Source organism: Phacochoerus africanus, chromosome 1 (genome assembly GCF_016906955.1).
Source record: "Phacochoerus africanus isolate WHEZ1 chromosome 1, ROS_Pafr_v1, whole genome shotgun sequence".
NCBI classification, from domain to species: domain Eukaryota; kingdom Metazoa; phylum Chordata; class Mammalia; order Artiodactyla; family Suidae; genus Phacochoerus; species Phacochoerus africanus.
This window is the reverse complement of record NC_062544.1, coordinates 252,784,790-252,807,764: the sequence shown is the minus strand read 5'-3', so window position 1 is coordinate 252,807,764 and position 22,975 is coordinate 252,784,790.

The window sequence follows — 22,975 nt, the reverse complement described above, 5'->3', positions numbered from 1 at the left end:
TTGTTTTGTTGGACTATCAAATGCAATGTTAACACATTTTTTTTTTACATGTGTTTTTTTTTTTTTCCATCTGTATCATCATCTTCACTTTATATTTGCTCTTCAGAGGTTTTAAAATATGTTTTGGGAGACAACGTTCCATGAATATTTTCACACTTAACATTATCAAGGCTTACTGAGCAAAGATTACTGACAACCTAGGTCAAAGTTATGCTTGAATGGCAAACATGCACTGGACATTAGAGATTGTCTATTTTTCTGGGAGGATTTAATGTCTTCCTTTCTCTGATTACAAAGAGATAATGAAAAGGTAAAGATTGTTTTCCCCTTCCAGAAAAAAGTTCCCCTCCCCTAGAGATGAGAGGGTCAGATGTGTCATTCTCCCTACATAGCTACAAGAATTTGGAGGTTCCTCTCTTTTAATGCAAGCGCTGTTGCACAGACAGATTAGAGAAGGCTCTCACCAACCCTTTGAGAAATGGGCTGTGGGGAACTGCTCTTATGATACTAAACTGTCTGTTGTAATTGCCATGAGTAATAAAACGTTCAATTTCTCATCTGGAGATGGTTACACAGACTATGTAGAATAATATGTAGATCTTGTCAATATCAGATACAAAAACATGCTCAATGTGATTTTTTCGGCATTTGTTCTGCATACCCTTAATATAGCAGTCAATTCCCTTCATTCTTGGATACTTACTGTATTAAGTTTCAGTGGTTATCTTTCTTCCATTTTCTCTGTTTCCTCTTTCTGGGATTAGTTTTTCTATTATATCAAACCAGACTCTAATTTTCTTGTTTTATATTTTTGATTTACCACACCTCCCCCACTCTTCTCTTTTGTTGCTGTTGGTGTTGCCGTAATTTCTGCACTATTTCTTACATTTAATATTCTTATATATACAAAAAATAAGATTTTTATATTTTGACTCATATTTCAATTTTAAAGATGTATATTTTGTATCCTCTCTTTTTCATAATTGTTTCACAGATAAAAATATCTCATCATTTTGAATGTATTATATCCTCAGAGATAATCTCTATAATTTTATTCAGTAATTTTTTTTAGTTAGATTCTTATCTCTTACTGTCTTTCCTCTAATCTCCAAAGATTTTTGAATGTCCATTCATATACAATTCTGAGGCACTACATAACAGATTATAAAATTTCTTGGAATGTGGCATGGACTGGGAACTTGCCAGTTGTTAGAGTTTACAGGAAAGAGATCCCTAAATATCAGTATATGTTAGGTTTTTCTCTAGGACTATTTGGTTTTTGACTGAGGTGGAGTGAGAGAAGAGAGGGAGTGTTTATATGTGACTACTATTGTTCTAAAACTGAACAGCCCCAGAGAAGTTGGAGATTTTAATTATTCAATATAAAGATTTTCATTTAATCCCACTCTTTCAGTACTTGCCTTTTCCCTGTGCTCCGCTGTGACTGAGGTTCCTGAGTTTGAATCTTTCTAGTTAAGTTTCTTCATAGATCAAACCTGGTAAAAAGTGTAAGTACTCAATTGGCTCCATATTTAGAATATATCATGGGATTTAACGTCCTTACATAGGCTTTCTAACAAATCCTGTTTCAGGCTTATCTCCATCCCATTCCCTCTAGTTATCAGGCGCATACAAAGCCTGGTGATTAGGGAGCTTCTATAAAGAGACTAAAGTTTCTTCTTGTTAGAATTCATTTGTTCTGGTCTGGTGTTCAGGGTTTATTCCTATTAGTGTATTATTCCTATGTGTATTACTCATATATTCTTGTAAATGCTCACACTTTTTAGGGAGGAGAATAAAATTGGACTTTTTTCTCAACTTGAGTATTACAAGTAAAAAGATAAAAATATGTATTCAATTCACTATTAATTTGGAAATCCAAATTTATTTTTTGGTTCAAATATATTTTTGTCTACTATTATCCTGGATTCTGAAATAAGCTTTCTTTTTAATCTCAGTGTTTATTCTAATCTGTTATTTGTTAGATTTGTTAAATTCTAAACAATAGAGATGAATTTGAGTATAACATAGGTAAACAAAATCTAATTGCCCAGTAATCTGAATAGTCTATTCATTTATTCAGTTAGTCAACAAATATTAATCAAATGCTTGAATTATGTGAATTCATAAAAAGGCAATGATTTCTACTGTCAGCGAGATTACATTCCAAAAGAGAAGTCAGCCTTAAGCAACAGACCTTATTATTAACCACAATAAGTATTTTGTAAAAGCTATAGTATAATTTAACTATAATTTTATAGTATCCTAGATAGTGATACGGTCTATTGAAAAATAAAATGTACACCAGGAAAAGGGTTGAACAGGGTGAGTGAGGGACAAGTTGAGGTATTAGCTGATTGTCTTCATAGGTCTTAATTTAGAAGTTAATATCTGAGCAAAGACTTGAGGGATGTAATGGAGTAAATCAAATGAGTATTTGGTAAAAGGGGGAATATCTAAATAAAAATGTCACAGCAGGATTATTTCTCCCAACTAACATGTTCGAGGAATAATTAGGAGACTTGTTGGAGCACGATATAACAAATACTGATTTGAATTTCAGTATGTACCTGGGACATTGTTGTACATAGCAATGGATTTTGAATTTTATAAATTGAAGACTTCAGTAGTTCATTGTATTAGGGAAATTGAGTTTGCATTTAATATTTTATTGAATGCTGAATGGAACTGAATATTTATTCCTTAAATTTCAAAGTTGTATTTGTGTTCATTTTTTGAACTTTTGCCCCCAAGAATATAGTACTTTCCTCCCAAGCTTGTTTAGCATGAATATATCATTTCCTTGGCAATTTAGGTCCATTGCTAGTTTTAGTTTTTCTATTTTGTCCTATAAATGATGATTATCTCTCATTTTTTAAAACTTTTTTTCTGAAATGTCTACTACAAATTAAAAAACCATTAAATGAGTAACATATTTTCAAGAGTTTGAGGGGAAGAAATTATGATCCAAATCAAAATATCCAAATAATTTTCACCAAGAGAAATAAAAATCATTTCAATAATGAAAACAAATTTAAATAAGCAAAAAAATAGTTGCTTATATGGTGATACCCAGGCTAGGGGTCCAATCAAAGCTGTAGCTGCCGACCTATGCCAGAGCCATGTCAACGTGGGATCCAAGCTGCATCTGTGGCAAAAACCATAGCTCACAGCAACATCAGATCCTTAACCCACTGAGCAAGGCCAGGGATCGAACTCATTTCCCCATGGATGTTAGTCGGGTTCATTAACCACTGAGCCACAATGGGAACTTCTGTAAAAACATAATTTAATGAGTGTTTATGGTACTCTGCAGCCAAAGAGGAAGAACTTAATATTGGTTTGGTGAAGGAAGGATGTGAAAGGCAGTCTTTGAAAGCTGATAGAAAATTAGGTCATCAATTTTCAGGCATTCAACCTTTGTGATTGAAGCTGATGGATGTCTTGCCCCCAAACTGCACTTTATAAATAAACATATAATGCCAAAACACCTTTAAGGATGGGTTGTGTGGAGTAGGAATATCCCACAATATATGGAAATAGAACATGGGAAGCCCAGACAGAGGATGCATAGAACGTGCTACCCCACTTCCTGGGTTTAGGCATACAAAGGGAATCATTTTGGGTCCATATGAATATGATGCACAGTTCACTTTATTATTGAAGAAGGAATTACTAAAATCAATGGAATCAGAGTATTGAATATATATATTCACCTGAAACTATAAGGTCAAAAATGCCAATTCTTGTAACATTATTTAGTAAATTTGGGGGCAAGAAAAAATTATTTATGAAAAAATGATATGTTTTTAGAGCCATTTTGGAAAAAAAATTTACAAGCAAACCATCCCCAAGTGAATAAGACAGTTTAAACACTGGAATGATTCTGCAGATACTTCAAGTTGGATCTTCACACTTGTCACTTATCATCCATACAAAAATGAATTTAAAATACAGTGAGATTAAATTGATCCTTATCTAAAATAAATTAGGAGGTGCTCCTGTCGTGGCGCAGTGGTTAATGAATCCGATTAGGAACCAGGAGGTTGCGGGTTCAATCCCTGGCCTCATTCAGTGGGTGAAGGATCTGGCGTTGCCATGAGCTATGGTTTGGTCACAGACGTGGCTCAGATCCCATGTTGCTGTGGCTGTTGCAGAGGCCGGCGGCTACAGCTCCAATTAGACCCCTAGCCTGGGAACCTCCATATGCTGCAGGTGCGGCCCTAGAAAAAGACAAAAATAAAAATAAAAAAAATAAATAAATTAGGAAATCAAAGGGTTAAGCACTGTTCTCCTGAACTGTTCTTTTTTTCATAAATTATTATCATTTTCATTGCATTTATCAGTCATTAACTTCCTGGTTAAATATATCCTCAGATCTAGTTTATTTGTGTTTACCAATAGGAAAACAAAGTCTTTCTATTTTGGCTTTTGATGGAAGCCATGTAGGAAAATTCTGAAGTCACCTGTTTAAAACAAAGAAACAAACAAAAATTGTTAATGAAAGCCAAACATACAAGATTTTTTCTGATATTCATGAGCCTATTTGTGTAAGTCATGACTATAAAAGTACAAATCTTAGCACCAGCTCTAATTTCAGTTTTTCTCCTTCATATGCATGAGCTCAAGCAAATTAAAGTATACTATTTGAGAATAATCTTACTAAAGGATATGCAGTGTTTATTTTCACAGGTATGTGCACAGGTGTGAGTGTGAAAATCTGCTGAATCCTATTACTTTTTTCCTATCATTTCCTTGGATAGAACTCTCATGGATGATCACAAGGTATAAATTAAATGACCTCACTTAGTGGACTTGGTAAAAGGGTTTAAGATCTTCTGTTTCTCTGGTTCTAGATATTGGAATATGATTAGCTTCCATTGAAATAGTGACCGGACCAAACCTTGTGCATCAAGTAGGACCTATTGGAAGTTTTTCCAGGATCACATGTGAGAACCTCCCTGCCTTAATATTACTCAAAAGAATCCTTATTAATGTCCTCTTTCCAACCATATTCATGTGACATTTGACCTTCCAAGAGATAATGTTATTACCATTTAATATTTTATGAATACATAATATATATTCATATAAAAAATTTTTAAATGCCAGTTAATGGCAAGAGAAAATAGAGAATAGAAGGCATATAAGAACCATTTCATAAGCTGAAAAGTCACACAAAAGTCACACAAAATAGAGAATAGAAGGCATATAAGAACCATTTCATAAGCTGAAAAGTCACACAAAAGTCACACAAAATAGAGAATAGAAGGCATATAAGAACCATTTCATAAGCTGAAAAGTCACACAAGTTATTTCATCATTCTCTGTTGTTAATTATTTGGGGAAAGTTTTCCCTGTTTATAAAATTTATAATATTTTTTAATATAGAGTACATTAAAATATATTATTTTATTAAAATATCTGATATGTTGATGTTTATATTTTAGAAAAATGAAAACAGACAAGATACTATAAGTAAAATAAGAGTGTGGGAAATTAGATATCCAACATGGATGTGTTTCCTTCTCCTATAGCTAAATTAAAGCTGGTAATGATGCTGTGTAAAATGATTCTCTGGAAGTAATTTATTCTCACCACTCATTGAGCTACACAATTGTCCTGCTTTCTTTAGGAGCTGTCTCTCCAAAGGCAGCTGGTTAAGCACACAGAACCAATAAGTAGGCTAAAAGCATTCATTTATTTAATGAGGTCCTAGGTAAAAATCTCTGTATATCGACACCCAAGAAATTTAGAATGTTGCCAGTATCTACCTTTTCTATTTAATTAGACAAATATAATTTTCAAGTGATTGAGTCAAATGTACTTAATCTAAGTCATGTTAATTCTTCTAGATTTTACTAATGCTACATTGTAATATTATAAATACGAATAATGGGAATGAACACACAAAATTCCACACATTCTTGTGAATATTTTTTCCCCTTTGAGTAATTGCTATAGGAGTTATATGTATGTTAAATTTCTCAAAGTATTTTTGAGACTGGTCTTTAGAGGTTTTTGTTCATTTACTTTATTGTTGTGTTGTTGTTGCTCTTTACCAGAACCTACCAGCTTCCATAATGGTTTTCTTGTTACCACTAGCTCTTTATATTTTAAAGATAACTTTCACTTCCTGAAATAGCTAAGAGAAATAGCTAAGAGAAAATCTGCAACCCTATTCAAATTCATAAACAGTGCCTCTAAAATTATGAGACTTTACTTGTGCAGGTCAGAAATTTTCCCTAATGTTAATTGTCAAAGATTGCAGAAAATCTCTATAGACAAGACATTAACATTGTGGTAAGGTGATCCAAGACAAACACACAAAAAATTACTACTTAATATCAATATATTTTAATTTATATATAAGTACATGCAAATTATTTTGAATGTAATCTCATTAAATATGGAAAGATAAACACATATATAATCACAAATAAAAAATATTGGAAAATAATATAATGATAACCTAAATTATCAGAAATTCTATCAGAGTCTAATTTTGAAACAGCATGTACAAATTTTCTTATTAAGAAAGGGTTGAAGAAATGGAGACTTCTAAGCTGTCACAGGTTTATTCATAACATTGGAAGATGAAAACAGTCTAAATATCCAGAAATACAGGATGGTTAATTATGCAGTAATTAATATTTTTGTGAAACTTATACATTGTTATAATAATGGCAAAAATTAGGATATGAATAAGTGCAACAATTACACTAGGTTGGAGAAACAGTAATAACTCTATCTTTGTGGCAAAGGGAGGGCATTATCATTGACTTTAAAATTTTTATTTATATACTTTTTATGATATATTATTAACAACCTGCATCTCTTCCTTGTATAGCCAGGGGAGGGGACTGTGGCTATGATTTTTTTTTTTTTGTCTTTTTGCCATTTCTTGGGCCGCTCCCACGGCATATGGAGGTTCCCAGGCTAGGGGTCTAATCAGAGCTGCAGCTGCCAGCCTACGCCAGAGCCACAGCAACACGGGATCCGAGCCTCATCTGCAACCTACACCACAGCTCACGGTAACGCCGGATCCTTAACCCACTGAGCAAGGGCAGGTACCGAACCCACAACCTCATGGTTCCTAGTCGGATTCTTTAACCACTGTGCCACGATGGGAACTCCTATGATTTATTACAGTTTTAAAAGGAGACAAATCAGAGGGTCAGGACACAGATATTGACTCCAGGAGTTGAAAACTTTGTCCTGATAAACAATTTGTGGATAGCGCTGCAGATTGTTTGAGATATGCAAGTCAGTAGATATATTCTTCTTGTCATAGCTCCTAGAAAAATTGCAGGGGTCTAAAACAGACTTTAACCCCCTTGGGCATCTCTGTCTAACCTCTCGAATTCTTCCCTTTACTTGTCCAAGCCCACCGCTTTGGCAGCTTAAAAAAACAGTACATTTTTCGTTGTCTCTCTCTTTGATAAACTCACTTCATTTAATACTACATTAAATTAATTTGCAGAAAAGTCAATTGTTTTATGTGAAGTAAATAATTACCACTAAGTGGGAATAAATGATAAGTTTAAACATCAGGGATGTGTTTCATTATTCAATAAGAAAAACATTATCTCTGGCCCAAATAATCTGGATAGTTTTATTGAATCTGGAGAGTTTCCTAGGTCCCTGAGATTACACTCTAACTACTTTCTTTTATGCTGTTAAAATTCAGTTTTGAGAGCAAAGGACAGCTGATTCAAGCCATCTAGTTCTGATGAGTCTTTTCGCATAGATCTCTCCTTAATAAAACATACATTTTCTTATTTCCAAAGAGTTTTCACCCAGGTAGCTGTTCAAGAAGTTCTTCTCTATAGCAACAGCAAAAGGAGCTAATGTCTTCCCTTCTTTTAATTAAAAACTGATTTATTTATTCTTTTTTTTTTAAGTTAAGTCTATTGAGTTATGATTTACCTATGGTAAAATTCACAATTGTCTGGCTTCTTCTTCTGGCCAAGATATAGTTACAGGGACCAAATTTACCTTTTGCATAAAACAACTTAAAATCTGGAAAAATTATAGGAAACAATTGAATTTCAGGTATTTTTTATCATTCAGTTAAGAACTCTAATCCATGACAGAGGTGAAAAAAAAAATAATAGCATGAGTGGAGGATTGTCCAAGAATGCTGACTGGAGAGAGTTTCAGGTCACAGAACAGGGAGAAGGAGGCCAGGAGGAATCTGCCAGGTTTTATGTGTTGAGAGAAGACACAAAATTCAGAAAGGACACTGGGATAATGTTTTCAAGACAGTGAACAAGAACACAGAAAGTTGCAGAAAAAGTCTCTGAGATCTGGAGGGGTCTTCTAGTATTCAGCTAAGTAGTCTCACTCTATGTAAAGGACATGATTCTGTACTGGAAAAAGAAGCCCACAAAAGCAACAGATGGAATCACCTGGCTCACACAGGACTGGGAATAGTTTGTATACTCACCATTTTTATTATTTACAGTGCATTGGACAGAGTACTTAGACTTACTGTCTAAGCAGGGGGGCAAACTGAACCCTTCACTAAAATTCTCCTGCTCTAGTCTAACAAAACTATATAAGAAAGATTCAAAAAAAAAAAAAAAACTGACTGCATTCTGGAACAAACCTCAAAGGGATGTATAAGGATATAAAATATTCAATTACTAGGTAAAATTACAATATCTGAGAGTTGATAAAAAATTAATGAGTATGAAAATGAGGTGAAAACAACTCATAATAAAATCTAAAGCAAAAAATAGAATCAGATCCAGAGGATACATGATAGAATAAGTAGATGAGAACATTAAAATAGTTAATACATTTATATTTGAGATAAGCTCAGAAAAATTTGAGCTGATTAAGTGGAGATACTATATTATAAAGATTTTATATCAAATATATATATGACATAAGGTATATGATATATGTTTAAATCAGATTTAATTTAATAAAATATCTGATACAAAATATACTATATACTAACTATAGTAAACAGCGTAATAGCCACTGAAGAAAACAAGTCAATACACATAAAAACACAGAAATGAAACTGCTTTGAAAAAAATTTTTAAAAAGTTTAAAAAAAATAGAGCATCAGTGTGTTATAAAATAAGCTAAAGCAGCATAATACAAATCTTCCTTGATTTATAATGGAGTTATGCCCCAATAAACCTATCATAAGTTGAAAATATCATAAGGCAAAAATGCATGTAATGCATATAACCTACCAACCATCATAGCTTAGCCTAACCTAATTTAAATGTTCTTAGAACACTTATAGTACCCTACAGTTGGGAAAAATCATCTAACATGAGCCCTATTTCATAAGTAAAGAATTGAACGGCTCAGGTAATTTATTGAATATTGTACTGAAGTGAAAAACAAATGGTCGTCTGGGTACAGAATGGTTTTAAGTGTATTGGCTATTTACATTCTTGATTGCATAACTGCCTTGGAATTGAGGCTCCCTGCTGATGCCCAGAAACACAAGAAGTATTGAACAAAAATTGCTAGCCCAATTTTTTAATAAAAGATTGAAATTCAAAATATGGTTTCTATTGAATGCAAATCACTTTCACACCTTTTTAAAGTTGAAAAATTTTAATTTGAATCATTATAAATTGGGGACCAGCTGTGTAAGTACATGAAATTATGAAAGGAGAAAAGAAATAATGGCAGAAAATTATCCAAATGTTATAGAAAATACACTCTCCATGTCCAGTAGCTCAATGAACTTCAGCGGCAAGGAACATAGAAAAGGAACAGATAGTCATCTCATGATCAAATTACTTATAAGCAATAATTCATAGAAAATCTTAAAACTATCCACAGTAAAACATATAAGTCACATACATAAGAACAAAGATGAGAATGAACAGCAACTTTTTATCACTGATAACAATGCAAATCAAAGGACAATGGAGCAACATCTTTAAAGAGTTGAAAGAAAAAAAAAACTATTTCTCAAAAGCATAGATAGAATAAATGCTGAAACAGCTGAAAAAAACTGATCACTGACTAGTCTGCCATACAAAAAGTGTTAAAAGTAATGCTTTAGGTAGAAGAAACATGATGAATAAGTAAATATGCATCTACACAAAGAAAGAATAATGTCAGAAATGTAGTAAATATAAAGGATATATTTTTTAAAGATAACTAAATAAAAATGTTAGCAAAGTACTCTGATTATTTAGCATACATAGAAGTAACACATAAAATATAACTTTAGGTATTGACAGATGTCATGTGATTTATAGTAAGAAATGTATATTGGGCTTTGTCCCAGTTCCTGGCACAGAGCTTCTAAAGCCCTTTGAATTTCCTATATGATAAAGGCTATAAAGCTTTCTTGATATACATAACAAACCTCTTTCAACCACATCTGAATTTATGTGACTGCAGTGAATTTTGGTAAGCACTTTAAGATTGGGACTGATTTCCAGCAGAAACTATATATATATATATATATATATATATATATATATATATATATATATATTTTTTTTTTTTTTTTTAATGGCTACATGCATATGGAAATTCCTGGGCCAGGGATTGAATCCAACCTTCAGCTGTGGCAACATGCCAACATGCGAACCTTTAACCCACTGCACTGGGCTGGGGATCGAACTCAGTCTGGAGATCATTGAACTGACACCTGGGCAGCAACCAAAGCCAGAACTTGGAACTAAGACCAATTATCTAATTGGAAGGTTGCAACTTTTAATCCCACCTCCTGATCTCTGGGGAAAGGAAAGGGGCAGAAGGCTGAATTGATGGTCAATAGCCAATAAATTAGTCATGCCTAAATTGTAAAGCCTCCATAAAGACTCAAAAGGAAAAGTTCAGAGAGCTTCCAAGTAGGTGAACATGTACAGATTTTGGGAGAGTGGATCACTCAGAGATCACGGAAACTTTGAGCCCTTTTCCCACATCTTGCCCTATGTATCTTTTCTTTGGCTGTTCCTGAGTTATATGCTTTTATAACAAACTGGCAATTAATTAAAAAGTTTCCCTGAGTTCTGTGAGCCACTCTAGCAAATTAATCAAACCCAGGGAGGTGATCATTGGAACCTCCAATTTATAGCCAGTAGTTGATGCACAAGTGACAATTGGATTTGCAACCATGGTCTGAAGTAGGGGAGTCAAGGGACAGTCTTGTAGCACTGAGCCTTTAGTCTCTGGTATCTGACACTATCTTTGGATAGATAGTGACAGAATTGAGTTGAATTATAGGACACCAGCTAATGTGCAAAATTTGCTTGGTGTGGGGAAAGAGCCAATACATTGTAATTGGTGCCAGAATATTAACAGGTTATTATTACTTTTTATACTTTATGAATTTTATAAATGCTACCCTTTGTCTTTGGCTTCAAGAATTTGCTGGAATTCTTATCCTTATTTCTTCTCTGCACAAAAAAAAAAAAACACCTTTTTTTTTACCTCTAGCTGCCTTTATAATTTTAATCTTAATTTTTTTTCATCTTGAATATGATGTGTTTGAATGTGTACTGTATGTTTTGGTACTTATACTCCTCATAGTTCTCTGATCTCCTTGGATTTGTGGTTTCATGTATTTCATTAATTTAGGACAATTCTCAGACTTTCTCTCTTCAAGTTTTTTTATTTTGTTTTCTTGCTCTGTTTTCACCTTCCAGGATTCTTACATATATGTTATGTCATCTGATGTTCTTCCATTGCTGTGTTTTTGTTTTTTTGTTTTTTTGTTTTTTTTTTCCAGTTTGGCGATTTCTATTGAACTAGCCTCAGGTTCACTGATTTCTTTACTCACCTGTATTGATACTATTAATGAATACTTTAAATGGACTTTTTATCTCTTTACTGTTTAATTTTTTCCTTAAAACTCTTTAACTATTAACATCTCTTCTGAACTAGATTATCATTTGCTCATGTAAGCTATCATCATTTTCACTAGAACTTTTAACCTAATAATTATAGTTATAATGATGATGATGATGATGAGTAAATTTTCTCTCTGCTAATTATAATATCTAGGTAATCTCTGAGTGGGGTTCTGTTTATTGCTTTCTATATTGACAATGGGTTATATTTTACTGCTTTTTGTTTGTCTCACAGGCTTTATTTTTAATTGAAAACTTAATAATATGTGTAGAATCATAGAGATTGAGATAAAAATATTTTTGCCTAAAAATGAACATATGACTTCTGCTAAGCCATTGTTTTGAAGCTTGTGTCAATGTAGTCAGGAGTTAAGCTGTGTTTTACATTTTGTATTTCTATATTTATTTTCAACACCTGATAGCTTCAAATTCCTCTTGCTTTGGATGACTCGGCATGACTGCTATTTTGCTTGAGAGTTATAATCACTATTTCACCCTCAACTTTCAGCCTTTCTTATGGATGAATGTCACTAAGTGTCTCTTTCTCCCTGTACTTGCTCCTTTCCCATTGGTATACTTTTGTTGCTGCTTCCTTCATGCTTACCAGCTGGATGGTCAGGTAATCAGGTGGGGTGGTTAACTGGATGTCATGGTTCACCCAGACCCATTCCTGTGCATCATAGTGTGCGTTTTTCTTAGTTATCCTGTTTCTCCTCCATATGGTAGTCAAAACCTGCCTTGTATATTTATGGGATTCATGCAGGAGATTTCATATTCCCTTCCCCAGCTATGAAGAATTTCTGATGATATTTGTTTATATAGTAGACAAGGGCCACCCAAAGATGTGTGCTATGGACTGAATTGTGTCTGTCCAAAATTCATGTGTTGAAGCCCTAACCCCAATGTGACTGGATCTGGAGATAGGGTACTCAGGAGTTAATTAAGTTAAATGTGGTCATAACAGTGGGCCCTAATAAGATAATACTATGGATATTACCATAATACTATGAATATATATAGTTATATATATAATATATATAACTATATAATATATAATATATATATTAATAATTAAGTATTTATGTGTGTGTGTGTGTTTGTGTGTGTGAATGTGTGTGTGTATTTTCACCCCACCATTTGAGGAGAAAGCAAAAAGACAGCCCTCTGCTAACCAGAAAGAGGCTCTCACTAGAACTTGACCATTCTGGCCCCACAATCTCAGACTTAGAGCCTCAAGAACGGTAAGAAAAGAAGTTTCTGTTGTTTAAAATATCCAGTCTATGATATTTTGTTAATGAAGCTCTAGCCAGTAAGACAATTATCATACCTTAATCCCTAGAACTCTGACTATATCACCTTAAGCGTCAAAAGGGACTTTGCAGATGGGATGAGGAAATAATCCTAGATTGCTCAGGTAGGCCCAGTTTGTTCATATGAGTCTTTAAAGTTGAGAGCTTTTTCTGGCCATGATCAGAAATATGACAACGAGAGAAGGATCAGAGATTTGACTTGCTATCTCATAATATGGAGGAAAATGCAAGAGCCAAGGAATGTAGGAAGATTCTAGAAACTGGAAAAAGACAAGGGAATGGATTATCCCCTCCAGCCTCAAAAAGAAACATCACCCTGCTGACGCTTTGATTTTTGTTAATTGAAACCCAGGTAAGACTTCTGACCTGTAGACCTGTAAGAAAATATATTTACATTGCTTAAGACACAAAGTAGGTGGTAATTTCTTACAGTAGTAGTAGGAAATGAATCAAGTATAAAATTCTGAGCCCTTGATTATTTCCTACTCCTGCCCCAAATATAGACCTTTTATTTGTTGTTATTTATTTTGTGTTCACTCTTCCTCCACCCCACAGGGACTAATACAAGGGGAAATGAGGTCTTGAACCTTGTAATCTTCTATCCCTTGAAGAGTTTCTTTACTTATAAGATTCTGATTAATTCCACAAAACAGATTTTGAAAGATCTATTTGAATCTTGATGGGAGCTGCACTATGAATTTTGCAAATATCGATTAGAGATTTTACTCCTAAGGATAATGGTAGCTGATTCAATAGGGACAAATAATTAGTGTTTTCAGAATCAGCCCTAGTACTGACAGGGATGAAGCAAATAAAAGATGTCAAAGAAAGTATCATTTAATTCCCCTGGTTGGTTACTTTAATGACAATTGTAAATTTCTAGAATTATTTCCCCTGTAGGGAGAAATAAAATCCACTATAATTCTTCTCTAAGAAGTCTCTGACTAACAGATGGATAGGAGAAGAAGAAAAAATTGTATATTTTTCAAAGGGCCTGAGCAAAGTAGAATAGATTCAGAGACAGGAACATTTTGAGGTTTATTATAGGTCTTCACTATTTATAGTTTGAGGCAGGAGGTATGTTATAGTAGTGAGGTTGAGCACTTAGAATATGGCTTCATTGTCAATTAGGACTGAAGGAGATCCATCCCCAATCTGGAGAAGTGTTTCTCCAAACCGATTAAGAGGGAGGACTGGGAAGAGTGACTGCAGTTCCTCAGAGCTCCATCGGTGAGAATTAGCAGGACATTAGAAAGGCTGGGTAGTGGGCTGAAGGCACGTAAAGTGCTTAAATTTTTGACTATCTCTTTTCCAACATCCAGGCTTTTTGCAATTAAAGAAGAAACTAGATGGGATTTAGTTTTGTTCATGGGGCCTTTTGTTGCTGCAGTTAAAAATTAAGCATTTTGGCAGTCTTCCTTTTAGGTGATTCATCTAGAGTGTGAGAGAGCTGGATTGCCAGATTAACTAGATATGGAATGAACATAGTTCCCATCTTGATCCTTTTCACCCATTAATAAACATAGAGTTAAACCCTGCTTGGGTAGAATCAACATCTAAAGGAAGACTAGAGTTTTATTTAATAACCATCTGAAGTCTATTTATAATAGCCATGAACAGGTTCATCAGATTTTTGTGTGCGAGTCTGAATTTTGTTTCAACTAACAGCCTTTGCAAAAGTTATAGGAATTGCTTGGTGAAGTAGCCTAGTGATTGCCCAAACCTAATCGTATAACTCAGTGGGCTGTTCTCCTGGTTGTAATTCTTTTTTTTTTTTTTTTTTTTTTAATGGCCACGACCATGCTATGGATGTCCCCAGGGCAAAGATTGAATACCACCATACCTGTAACTTACACAGTAGCTTCACCAACACTGGATCTTTAACCACTGCACTAGGTCAGGGATCGAATTGGTGGCTCCTCAGCAACCCAAGCTGCTAAGGTCAGATTCTTAAGCAACTGTGCCACAGCAGGAACTCCATTCTGATTGTGATTCTAGAGACCTTTCAGCATTTTTCTAATTATCATGTTTCATACAATCCTGGACCTGGCCTTAACCAACAAGCATATGAACCAGCTGATATAAATCACAGAAGCCAGGTAGATACATTTGAATAACAATATTAAAGTCCTCACTAAATCTGTGAGGATCTTTGTTTCCTTTGAAATATCTTTGACTATTGTTCACAGTGCAAAAGTTAAGGTAGTATAAGAAATTAAGAATTTAACTGATGGATCCTCAAAAGGCTTAACTTTAAAAAGCAAGTTCTTATAAGTTCAAAGGAAAAAAAAAAGAGTAGGGAAAATTTCAGAGGAAATGGAAGTTTAATAAGAGAATTAATATGGGGAACTGAAGGTATTGAAAAGGTGTGGGTAGCATAAAAAGAAAGAAGAAAGATGGCTCTGGAGATGAGGCCTGAGACAAAGAAGCCAGGAAAGAGGAAGATGCACATTTGGAAGCCATTTTATCTTTCTTTAGTCCTTAGCTTGCCTTAGTTAATCTTAAAATTGTATTTTTGCATAGAGGTGATTTTTATGTTCCTGATAATGTTTGGAAGCCTCAAAACAATTGAAATGGGCATTCTATTCAGTTTGGGAAATTTTAGAGCTAGGGTTGTCCAATTCAGTCTCAAAAAAAATTAAGTTAGGGAATTTCAAAATTTCTCCCTAATGGTCATCTATCTATGTTCTAAATCGCCTTTGATCAGGCTAGTCCATTTAGTTAGAAATGCTCAAGAGGAAGGACTGTGATTTTCAAACACAAAATTGGCCTGGGTTCCTGTAGGGAAAAAGCCATGAAAGTATTTAGATAATTGCAATCCCATTTCTCAGAGTTATTTTTTTTTCCTTCTTTTTTTTTTTTCTACAGTAAAATAGTAATTTTCAAACAGCCTAAACAGCTCAAACATTCTAAACAACTCAAATAATTCAAATCACCAAATAGCCTGCAGGTCTAATGCCAACAAGTTTGAAGGGAATAGTCCAATGCCAGAACAGCCAGGTCAAAAGCTGCTCAGCACATTTCCAACAGAACCTCTCATTTTCCAAAGGAAATTGGGCTGAAGGCAGGAATGGCACAGTTCCAATGGAATAGTCCCTGTTCCTGAAGGCAAGCCAGTTCCAGTTAGAACAGTCTGATTTCAACATCAGGCTGAATTGCCTAATGAGTACTCACAAACAGAAGAAGGCCTTATACAGAAAGGACAAAACCTTAAGATAGTTTTGAAATAAAGCCAGAAGAGCTTCAAAGTACAAAGGATAGGCTGATGCTCAGAACAAGGAGAAAAAGTTACCCTCAAATTCCTGAGTCAGTGAAAAAAAGCAGTAAGCAACAATGAATTCCATGTGGATGCTGTCCATTTGCTTACCACCCTTGGAGTTGTCAGGGGTCATTTCTGTATTCCTGTAGAACCCCTAAAACTTTGACCTGAAGCAATTAGACTGCCACTTATGTATTCAGTAAGAATGGGTGTATTTGATGTCAGAAAGTGTTTGCAAGGTGGGGCTTGCAACCATGGTGAACTTCCTGCAAATCCCCTGTAAAAAATGTAGAGAACTCTTTTATAGAGGAGGGGAAAGAGAAGTGGGAAAACTGTAGAAAACAAAGTGTTCATGGCTTCTCATTGGCTGGGTTGCAATATTCTCTTCATTGAATAAAATCTTACCAAGAAAGGAGAGTAAGTCTTCTTCCTATTGGGTTCTGATAACATTATAGATTGAGATCCCTCTTCTTTTTTTTTGTTTTTTTGTTTTTTGTTTTTTGTCTTTTTGCTATTTCTTGGGCCGCTCCCGCGGCATATGGAGGTTCCCAGGCTAGGGGTCCAATCGGAGCTGTAGCCACTGGCCTACACCAGAGCCACAGCAACGTGGGATCCGAGCCGCGTCTGCAACCTACACCACAGCTCACGGCAACGCCGGATCGTTAACCCACTGAGCAAGGGCAGGGACCGAACCCGCAACCTCATGGCTCCTAGTCGGATTCGTCAACCACTGTGCCACGACGGGAACTCCGAGATCCCTCTTCTTATCTCTTGACTATATTTAATTGAAGTTTCTCTTAATTAATTAATAAAGAAAACAGAATCTTAAGCAGTAGAAAAAATATTAGGAAAATATATGGCTTGTTCATAAGGAAATACTGCTCCTAAAATTATTATTATATGAATAATATGGATAAATCTCAAAATAATAACATTACTGAAAAAGCCACTTTCAGAAAGACACGTGCAATATACTTATATTTATGGAAAAGTTGTATATCATAAATAGTGTTATAAATTCTTTTGAAGTTTGTACATGTATGTGTGTGTGCAATATGTTATACAAAACATAGAATTCATGTACCAAATTCATAATAGTGATAGACTATGGTGATGAAAGGAGAGAGGAAAAAAGAATTGGGATAATTACAAATTGACTTCAACTTTATCACTAAGTTTTACTTTTTACTATTAAAATGATGTAAAGCAATTTTACAAGTTTTAATTTTTATTAATCTTTAATCAAATTATACCAATATTTATTTTACTCTATTTTTAATTATGTTTACAAATTATATAAGTATTACATTGGTAAAAATTTGTAATCAGTTTTGAAACTTCCCTACTTTATTCCATGCTATGCTCTGCCTATCCTTTTCTAGAGAATATTATATACTATCTTTAAATAGATGATCTTACATTTATCCCTAAACAATTCTTTTTTGGACAGTTTACTAAGTTTTAAAGGTGATTTTTTTTAACTTTAGTAATATTAGCTACCTAACACATTAGTATTACCTATGAATTTGGCATATTGGCAATTCCTTTGTCCAAATCATCTAGTTATTTTTATTGAATGAAAATAAAGAGTATTTCCTACAGGATACTACACAATGTTCCACCCTGAGGAGATATCCAGCTACCAGTAACCACTCCTGCAGTTCGGTAGTAAGGCCTATTACTAGTCTAATCATCAGCCAGTATACTCAGAACTAATAAGAAATAGAGATCCACACCAAAGATATTATCCAGAATCTGAATGAGCAGCATAGTGAGCAATTTCATTGTTACAGGGCACCAATTTACATATTGATTTCTGATCAGCCATATAGAAATCCTAGAAGTGTTCCAAGAAAATGACTAAAACTATGTGGAGATTCTAACATAGCCTGAGGATCTAAGTATGTAATTAAATGGTGTATGTAGGTGTATGATCATCTTTCTCCTTTTTTTTTAAATTTTCATTGATTTTATTTTTATGCATTTTTTAATTTTTTATTATAGATGATTTACAATGTTCTGTTAATTTCTGCTATAGCAAAATTACCCAGTTATACATATTTATGCATTCTGTTTCTCGTATTATATTCCATCAAGTTCCATCACAAGTGATTGGATATAGATCCCTGCGCTATACAGCATGATCTCATTGCTTATACATTCCAAATGCAATAGTTTACATCTACTAAGCCGAAACTCCCACTCCATCCCAATCCCTCTCCCTCCATCATGATAACAAGTCTGTTCTCCATGTCCATGAGTTTGTTTCTTTTCTGGAGATAGGTTCATTTGTGCCATATATTATATTCCAGATATAAGTGACATCATATGGTATTTGTCTTTCTCTTTCTTACTTACTTTACTTAGTATGAGAATCTCTAGTTCTATCCATGTTGTTGTAAATGGCATTTTTTATTTTTTATGGCTAAGTAGTATTCCATTGTGTATTAAGTACCACATCTTCTAAATCCATTCAACTTTGCTATTATTACTAACGCAGCAATGAACATAGGGGTGCACATATATTTTTGAATGAAAGTTTTGTCCAGATATATGTCAAAGAGTGGGATTGCTAGATCATATGATTGTTCTATATTTAGTTTTCTGAGGTACCTCCATACTGTTTTCCATAGTGGTTGTGCCAATTTACATTCCCACAACAGTGAAGGAGGGTACCATTTTCTCCACACTCTCACCAGCATTTGTTATTTCTTGACTTGTTAATGATTGCCATTCTGACAGGTGTGAGGTGATACCTCATAGTAGTTTTGATTTGCACTTCTCTAGTAATTAGTGTTGTTGAGCATTTTTTCATGTGCTTGTTGGACATCTGTATATATTCTTTGGAGAAATGTCTATTCAGGTCTTCTGCCCATTTTTCAATTAGCTTGTTTGATTCTTTGCTATTGAGTTGTATAAGACATTTTTGTATTTTGGAGATTAAACCCTTGTTCGCATTATCATTTGCAACTATTTTCTCCCATTCTGTAGGTTGTCTTTTTTTTTTTTTAATGGTTTCCTTTTCTGTGAAAAACTTCTAAGTTTGATTAGGTCCCATTAGTTTATTTTTGTTTTGATTTCTATTGCTTTGGTAAACTGACTTAAGAAAATATTTGTATGGTCGATGTTGGAGAATATTTTGCCTACATTCTCTTCTAGGAGTTTTATGGTGTCTTGTTTTATGTTTAAGTTTTTAAGCCATTTTGCATTTATTTTTATAAATGTGTTAGGGTAAGTTCTAGTTTCATTGATTTAAATGCAGCTGTCCAGTTTGCCTAGCACCACTTGCTGTCTTTTTCCCATTTTATATTCTTGCCTCCTTCATCAAAGATTAATTGACACTAGGTTTCTGGGTTTGTTTCTGGGTCCTCTATTCTGTTCCATTGATCTGTATGTCTGGTTTAGTACCAGTACCACACAGTCTTGATTACTGTTGCTTTGTAATATTGCCTGAAGTCTGGGATAGTTGTGCCTCTTGCTTGGTTTTTGTTCCTCACTATTGCTTTGAGAATTCTGTATCTTTTATGATTCCATATAAAATTTTGGATTGTTTGTTGTAGTTCTGTGAAAAAAAGTCGTGATTAAATTCATAGAGATTGCATTAAATCTGTAGATTGCTCTGGGTAGTATGGCCATTTTAACAATATTAGTTCATCCAATCCAGGAGCATGGTATATCTTTCCATGTCTTTGAATCCTCTTTAATTTCCTTGATTAATGTTTGATATTTCTCAGCATATAAGTCTTTTACTCCTTGGTTAGGTTTATTCCTAGGTCTTTAATTTTGGGGGCATGGATTTTCTTTTTTCTTTTTTTTTAGGGCCACACTTGCAGCATATGGAGGTTCCCAGGTTAAGGCTCCAACTGGAGCTGTAGCCACTGGCCTACGCCACAGCCACAGCAACTCAGAGCCAAGCTACGTCTCTAACCTACACCACAGCTCACAGCAATGCCAGATCCCCAACCTGCTGAGCAAGGCCAGGGACTGAACCTACATCCTCATGGATGCCAGTCAGATTCATTTCCACTGAGCCACGATGGGAATTTCTAGGGTGTGATTTTAAAATGTATTGTTGTAGTTTTATATTCTTTTTATAATATTTCATTGTTAGTGTAAAGAAATGCAACAAATTTCTTTCTTTTTTTTTTGTCTTTTTGTCCTTTTTAGGGCTACACCCACATCATATGGAGGTTCCCAGGCCAGGGGTCTAATTGGAGCTATAGCCTCTGGCCTATGCTAGAGCCACAGCAATGCCAGATCCAAGCCACATCTGTGACCAACACCACGGCTCACACCAATGTTGGATCCTTAAACCACTGAGCAAGGGCAGGGATCAAACCCGCAACCTCATAATTCTCAGTTGGATTCATTTATGCTGTGCCATGACAGGAACTCCCAGAAATGCAACAAATTTCTGAATGTTAATCTTGTGTCCTACTATAGTTTGAGAATTTTTTATGTGGAGTCCTTGGGTTTTCTATAGATAGTATCATGTCATCTGGATAGAGTGACAATTTTAGCTTTTCCCTTCCAATTTGGATACATTTTATTTCTCTTGTTTGTCTGATTGCTGTGTCTAGGGCTTCCAATACTATATTGAATAAAAGTGGTGAGAGTGGGCATCCTTGTCTTGTGCCAGATTTTAGTGGGAAGGCTTTCAGTTTTTCTCCATTGAGTGTTGTATTGGCTATGGTCTGTCATAAATGGCTTTTATTATGTTAATGTATGTTCCCTCTATACCCACTTTGCTAAGAGTTTTTATCATGACTGGATTATGGATTTTGTCAAGTGCTTTTTCTGCATCTATTGAGATGATGATGTCGTTTTTGACATTTCTGTTGTTAAAGTGGTGTAACACATTGATTGATTTGTGTACATTGAACCATCCTTGTGAACTTGGGATGACTCTTTCTCTTTATGAAGGAAGCATAAGTGTATATATCAGAGCAATCTGAGAGGCAAGAATGCATCATAATTCATCATCAAATGTCCCCATATTCTTTTTTAGCAGATTTAGGAGTAAGGATGAAAGCCTGTGATAAAAGTATATGCAATTTGAAATAAAAGTCAATCTGAAAACTACTAAGAACATCAAGGTAAACATCTATTCAAATTTCCAGAGTTCAATTAAATTGATTACTTTGCTTTTCCCTGTGTTATCTGACAGTTATAATAAATAAAAATGACTAATAATAAAAACCACCACCATTAGTAAATACAGGCATAACTTTTTTCATTGCACTTCACTTTTTTGTCCTTCAAAGATGCTACAATTTTTTACAAACTGAAGGTTTTTGGCAACCCTGTCTTGAGTAAGTCCATTGACATCATTTTCCCAACAGCATTAGCTCACTTCATGTCTCCATATAATATTTTTCTGTAATTCTTATAGTATTTCAAACTTTTTCATTGTTAGCATATTTGTTACAGTGATCTGTGGTAAGCAATCTGGGTATTATTGCAAAAGGATCATGACTCACTGAAGTCTCAGATTATGCTAGCTTTTTTCAGCAATAAATCACTTTTTAAATAAAGTGTGTACCTTTTAATATGTAATGCTATTACACACTTAATAGACTACAGTATAATATAAACACAACTTTTTTTGTGTATTGGGAAACCAAAATTTGTGTGACCCAATTTATTGTAATATTTACTTTATTGTAGAGGTCTGGAGCCAACCTAGAATATCTCCAAGGTATGCTTGTACCATCTTCAATGAAACATAGGGATTCAAGGCTTTTATATACATTATTTAATTCACAATGAAAATCATGATTACAATTAATAATACCTTTTTTACTTAAAATTTAAGCTATACTTCTTGTAGTTCCTTTGACTCTATTAGTATTATATGAATTTAGTTTTACATTCTACATTCTTTTTGATTTCAGTATCCATTTTAAAGAAATATTTATTTTGTAAATGTATTTTCCAAGGCCATATTATTTTGATACACAATTTCTAATACACATGAATATATTATACATTTATGTTTTTACTGTCATTATATGCATATCTGTACACACATACTTAGATCATGTAGGAATTCACAGATCAGATTTCACTTTAATTTCTCTTATATAAATCTATTTTGTTGTCTTTGCAACTTCCTATAAACTTATTTTAATGATTACAGCAGTTAGGTTTGGACATGCTTTTTAGTTTACTTGTATTTTCCTATTATTTGAAGTTGTTTTTTAGTTAATATAATTTATGACTAAAACATCCATTACTTATAAATGTTTTTAAAATGTTTTTCATGATATAAAAAGTGTCTGCTTATTAATCAACCTATAAAACCTTCTGATGCATTTTGTGTATTTTATTTTAAAATTCAAATTATTTTAAAGTTTGACTACTTACTGTAGATATTAGGGTCTCTCAAGATGTCTTCAAAAATTACTTTTAAAACACTTCTTTTGTAAGCCACACTCTTGTACAGAATATAAGAAAATAATCATTTTTAACATTTACCTTAAGTTAGATATATTATATATGGTTTTCCAGGAGGGTTGACTGTGACTCTTTGGGATAAAGATTTATTGTAGAATGGATTTTTG